We start from the raw sequence: 6,231 nt of genomic DNA, 5'->3' as shown, positions 1-6,231 counted from the left end.
GCACCCTGAGGCAGTGCCCTGGTTTATACATTCCTATGAAGTGGCACCAGCCCCCAAACCCAGGCTCTGAACAGGTGGTCAGCAACATCTTGATGGTGTGAACAGCAGCCCCATCCTGCTACGCAGACATGGGCCTGCCCAGAGGCTGAGTCACCTGGAATGAATGGTCAGGCTTCAGGGCGTTCTGCTTTGTATGATGCTCTTGCAAGGCTCTGGGAGGGCCCAGCAGTGTGTTCAATGGTTTTGTAAAATTTGCAAAAGTAGAATTTTAAAAATTATTTTTCTTGTAAAGGGTCCCTAAAATTATTTTAGCTTCAGGCTGCACAAGTCCTGAATGGGTCCCTACCCACCAGAAATGTGAGCTACACGTTTCTAGAACACACCTTTCTAGAACTGCTGTCTCCCACCTTGGGGCCTTTGCTCAGTACCCTTCACCCGCTTCCTCCTCACCTTGGCTTCCCAATCCCCCCCCAAGTCCACAGAGCTTCCACCCTCGCCCTACCAAGACTACCCATGGGGGTCAGCACAGCGGGACAGTGTCTTCGTGTCCCCCAGACACTCCTTAATGCTTCAGAACGCGGGCAGCAGAGGTCACTGGAACAACCAGCACAGGCAGTCCTGTTACCCCTTCTGAGACGAGGGCATTTGTGGGCTCCTCTCCATTACTCGTGGCACCTGGAACACACTCCCGCAGGCCTTCTCAATCCCAGCCTACCTGGGCTAGTGCCAGGAGGCCAGCTCAGATTCGTCCACGGGAGGAGGACCCTGCTCTGTGCTGTGGTGGCCAACAGTGTGCTGACACATGCAGACGCCCGCGGGAGGCAAGAGGCCCCGCTGGGACCAGAAAAGCTACAGCCCGATGACCAAGGAGGCTCTCTTCCAGAAGAGGGCTGCAGTGTCGGTGTCAGGCACAGGTCCATGTCGGTGGGCAGTTCTAGATGCCCCTGCATGAAGAGTTACACAATTAGTGACCAAGTTGCCCAAGAGAATGTCAGCTCAGAATCCTTTCAGGGGTCACTGGAGATGGGAACGCTGGGAGAAGGAAAACAAGCCACTTTGCGCACAGGTGATTTCCCAACAGATGAGCTGGCCATACCCAACACGTGACAGGAAACAGCCAACAGAGAGAGTCAGTGATCCAGGAAGGCTTCCTGGAGGAGAGTGTGACTGGCTCCGTAGGACTGAGACAAATGGAGCAAAGTGAGACGGCATGGGGGCAGGACTTCAGTTGTAAGCAGCAAGCCTGTTGTCTCAAGGTCAGCTATTTTTCTTGCCTCCACCAGGCTGCCAATTCGGTGGGGAGTTGGGGAGATCCAGTCAGCCTCCGTTACTGGCAGCAGGTTGCTGGTCCGGCTGTGGCCAGCAGGGGGCAGCTAAGCCCGCCCTTTCCTCCTCCAGCTCAGCTGCAAAGGCAGTGAGTTGGCACCTCTCGCCCAGGTCTACACACAGCCTGGAACCTGGGGCGGAGTTTGGGTGGCCTTCGGTCAAGCACTGCATGCCCACCCCCTCTCAGAGCAGACGTCCCAGCCCCTGGCCACCACCACCTGGCAGCTTAGACCTCTGAGAGCACTAGACACAGGGTTTCTCCTGGGTTTCCTACTTGCACCCCCATTTCCAAGACCATGATCCACGTCCCACCAGCAGGTTATGCTTTGGAATTTTTTTTCTGTGAAATGAAAACCAAATTTAAAAATCTTTAAAACTAGGGCTATTTGGGGAATCCAGGAGGTGGGGTGGGCACACCTGGGGCTGCTCAGCTCCCTTTTGCTCTGACAGGGTGGCAGGAGCAGGCCCCACCGGCTTCCCAGCTATGCCGGCCCTTCTCTCAGCACCTGCCTCCCCCCCACACTGAGCCCTCCAGCTATTTTAAACTATTTGTCATAAATAAAATTTGCAAGAGAGACAATAATAGTCCCAGCTATTCTCTGGGAAGATTTTGTGTCCTCTGCTCATTTGACCTTGGCATCTGATGGAAGGGGTGGTGGTTGCCACTGACTTTCCAGGCCAGTGAGAGCATAGGCCTCCCTCACAGTGTCAAGGTCAGCAGCCTCCAGGTCGATGGAACCACTCAGGGTTTCTACTTTGCCCACAGAAGCAGAAGCCCTGGCGCCGCGTACACCTTGCTTACAGAAGCTGCTTAGGTGGGCCAAGGGGTAGTCAGAGCAGAAAAATCTCCTTCAGAGGTTCAGGGACAGTCTGGACCACCCGTACTCTGGCAGGGTCACTATAGCAACAAGACAAGGCTCAGGGGGAGTGGGTGGCTCAGGCAGGCCCCAGAGAAGGGAGAGGGTTTCTCGGGGTCTGGGCAAACCAAGGGCTGGGAGTTAGCGGGATGTCAGCTATGTTCAGCTCCCTGCCCAGAGGAGCTGTTACCAGGATTCCTGGTGGGTGGGGCTAGGAGAAGAGGCTGGCAAGGTGGGCACAGGCCAAAGCGTGGGGCTTAGGAAAGCTGGGACTTGCTTAACAACAGGGACTGAGGAGGTCTGGGGGGGGGTCACTGGTGGAGCACAGCAGTGGCTGAGGGAGGCAAGGCTTGTGAGACCAGGCCCCTCTTTCCCCAGGCCCCTCCTCTGCTGGGGTTGGGGAGCAAGGACACAGGCGCTCAGCATGTGGGGAGGGGAGCAGGTGGGTCTGGTGAGCACTTGGGAACAGGGAATTCAGGACACAGGAGGGGACTGTCAACCAGTGAAGGAGTTATCAGGAGAAAGGCAGGGTGAGCTCCAGGCAGGAGGTCAGCTTGGGCAAAGGCTCAGGGAAGGGGAGGGGTCCGCAGAGCTGGGACACTGAGGGCCTGATGCCCGGGACATGGGGGTGTATGTGGCCAGGTGTCCCAGAGCTCTGGACAGGGGACTGACACCATCAAAGTTGTGGAGGAGTGGCCTGAGGCCTAGCCCCAGAGGAGAGGCCCCCAGGAAAGGGCATCAGGGACTTCTCAGTCCCCACAGACCCCAACCCCAAAGAGGAGACAAGGGTCCCAACTAGGGGGCTCCTCCCTACTAACCCCTCCCTCAGGTTCCCTGCCTTTGGCCCACATGGGCCCAGAAAATTCAGGCAGGGAATGGGGGTGTCCATCTCCTCTTCTGCTTTGTATACCAGGGTCTGTGGGGTCTCCAACTTCAGTGCCCTCTCCCTCAAGTGCCTTCTGCCAGCTTTGGCAGAGCAAGGGTCCCCTGGTTCCTGCAGCCCGGCCCAGCACTCCCTGCGAGCCGCCAGGACCCGGTCCCCAGGAAGCAGCCCCCAGCCCCGTCCTTGTCTCCTGGTCTGGGAGCCCAGGGCTAGGCAGGCCTCCAGATCTGGGGCTGCCATCGAGTCCGCGGGGCTGCCGCTGACCTGGGGACTCACTCCCTTCCTTCAGTAGTTTGGAAAATACCACACACATTTACTGAGGGCCTCGCAGTGGAAGAGCAACCTTTATAAAATGTTTCAGCACATTTACTGAGGTCCGCTGTGTGTCAGGGACTATGGACACAGACCCAGCAGAGGGCAAAACACACAGAAACCCCTCCCTTAAGGTGCTCAAACCCAGTGGGGCAGTGGGGCCAGGGCTCACAGAGGCCACCCTGAGCAGAGGCCTGAAGGAGCTCAGGGATAGCTGGCAGGTGGCCATGGGGTCAAGAGCCTTCCAGGCAGAACCATATCCATCAGAATTTGAGTGGGAACCTGTAAGGCCACTGGGAGAGGTTGAGAGTGTGTCCCGAGCCACAGGGAGGTGGGGGCTGACCACTGGAGCCCAGGCTGAGGCCCAGCTTCCTGCCAGGGCAGGAGAGTGGAGGGGCCACGGGTGGGGTCTGGGTTGTGGTTCCTGTAGGGGCTGCTCCCCACCGTGCGCCGACTGCAGTTTCCTCACCCAGGCCCTGAGACGACAGGCTTCACAGCACAGAGGGGAAAAAGGCTTCCTCTGAGGGCCTCCGGGAGTGAGGAGCCCAAGGTGACCTTGGAGGCCACCACAGCTCTGGAACTGGATTTGCAGGGGACAGGGCAATGTTCTGTCACATTCTCAAGCAGTGGCCCCCAAACTGCCATATCCTGGCATGGGTGAGAACCTGAAGTACCACTCCTTTCTCACCGCCTTCTCTCCCTTGCCCAGGGGCTCCTTAGGAAATCTGGGTCCTTTCCTGGGATGGTATGTGTTTGGAAGAACTGAGCTAAGCTGGCTTCAGAATATGATGGGGAGGTGGTTATGGCCGTGAGAAAGGACTTGGTACCTGGGCCCTGACCCTGAAATCCGGATGTTGCCCAAGGGGCCCTTTCCAGTCCTCCCCCTCCAACCCTGGGCCCCTGGGTGGGCTACCTTGGAAGGGGCAGACTTCTGCAACCCCCCAGGAAGGGGCGTGCCCATCACCAACCAGCTCCACCCAGGCATCTAAGGTCTTGTTTACTGATGTTTCCTGGAACAGCATGTTTTGATCCAGAGAAATCTGCTGATGCATGCCCTCCTCCTCTGTCAGGGTGGAGATATTTTTAGTCTCGTTTGCAGAGAAGGAGGCACAACTTAAGCCCCATATTTGTCCATCTTTCTGCGAGCACTGTCTGGGCTCCCTCAGGCAGGACAGAGATGTTTCTGTGTGGTTTTCTAGTGATAAAACACAAGATTCAACTGAGTACATTTTAAGATCTAATTGGCTTTATTCAACAATTCATGGATCTGGCAGGATCCCAGCTAGTAAATAGAAGGGAGTTCTCAGGCACTGTACAAAATGGAAGGACTTTATAGGCAAAAGGGGGCAGGACAAGGAGGTTACTGGGAAAAAAAAGAAGGGATTGTTTCAGTTCAAGTCACCTTCCCTTGGAGGAAAGAGTAGGGGGTTCCATCATGCAGATTACCTCTCCAGTGATGATCAGGAAATTCCAGACTTACTGGTTTAAAATTCCACTCTTGGGAGAGGCTGAAACTGTAATTAGGTCAAGCATGCAGTCTTGTGTGGGGCTTAGCACAAGTGGCTCCATTTTGTCCTTGAAAATGGAGTGGGTGGCCTGGGCTGCTCCAGACACTAGGACACAAAGGAGGGCCTTGAATCCTTTTGTAATGGAGAATCTTAGGCTTCCCAGATTCCTCATGCTTTGTGTGTTGCTAATTCCACCAACTTTGCTTTTGAAAAATAAAATCTAAGACAGTTTGTTTCTGGGATTTAGGAATGAGATGTGAACAAGAGATTTTTAAACCAGACGTAGAGAAAAGCAAGCTAAGACATCAAGCTGGGCCCAGGAAGCAGCCAGCTGGTGGTTACCACCATCTCTCAGGTGCCTCATTGATAAACACAGGGCTGACTCCACAGCCTGGCAAAGTGACGCAGCAGGAAAAGCACTTCCTTGGTATAATATGCACCTCCCAGATGTCTAGAACATTCTGACAGGCAATTCCCTATTTCCCCACTGTTCTTTCAGGCCAAGTCTTCCCAACCCACCCCTGGAAACATTTGCCAGGACAAAAGCAATAGGGCAGACCTCAGAGAAGGGTCAGCTGCTGGAATCTTCTCCTGGTAGAAGAGCTCAGCTAAACCGCGGCTGGTGAACGAGCCCAGGCTTGCCGTGCTCCATCTTCTGTGCTGAGAGTCGCATGAGTCATGTTTTTCCAGAACCACAGGGAGGGTGCGGCTGCGGGGCCCAGCCCTGCCGCAGATGCCATCTTGCAGAGTCAAGAGGAAAATTCTTCCCCAGTTTTCCTCCTGTTGCCAAGGGAGCCTGTTGTCACAAGCAGTTTTGTTTTTTTGGGTGTGGGTGTTTACCCCGGGTGGAGACTTCCTGCTAGAGAGCTGGTCTAAGAAGCCATTCTCAGTTCTGGTACTCTGGCCACCTACCTCCACTCTCTACTTCAGAGGCCAGGGCTGACAGGAGGCCACCTGGGGCTCTTGGGCTGTGGTTCCCCCTCACCCTGGCACCATTGGCAAGAAGCTTCTTCTCAAAAGCTTCACAAAATCCCCACCAAGTTCTCAGGTCTCACTTGGCCTTGGCAGACGGGGCAGTTCACTGGTTGGCTTTACCCTGTGCTTCGGGAGACCCAGGTTGGGGCCTGCTCTGTGGGGGCAGCCAGTGGGCAAATACCCCAACCAGTCGGCACAGCCAGTAAACTACCCTAAACAAAGGTAATAAAAAAAAAAACTTTTTTCCTACCTCTCAACCCAAGAGTAAAATGGGTGGACTATCTATACCCTTTGGTCTTGTTGCCATGCAATTATGTACAGTGTATTGTTCTCCGCACAAGATTTTGTTTTTCATTATTTTGCAACTACT

The sequence above is a fragment of the Manis pentadactyla genome, chromosome 9 (genome assembly GCF_030020395.1).
Source record: "Manis pentadactyla isolate mManPen7 chromosome 9, mManPen7.hap1, whole genome shotgun sequence".
Lineage (NCBI taxonomy): Eukaryota > Metazoa > Chordata > Mammalia > Pholidota > Manidae > Manis > Manis pentadactyla.
The sequence above is the reverse complement of the archived record's forward strand: the minus strand, read 5'-3'. Positions refer to the sequence as shown.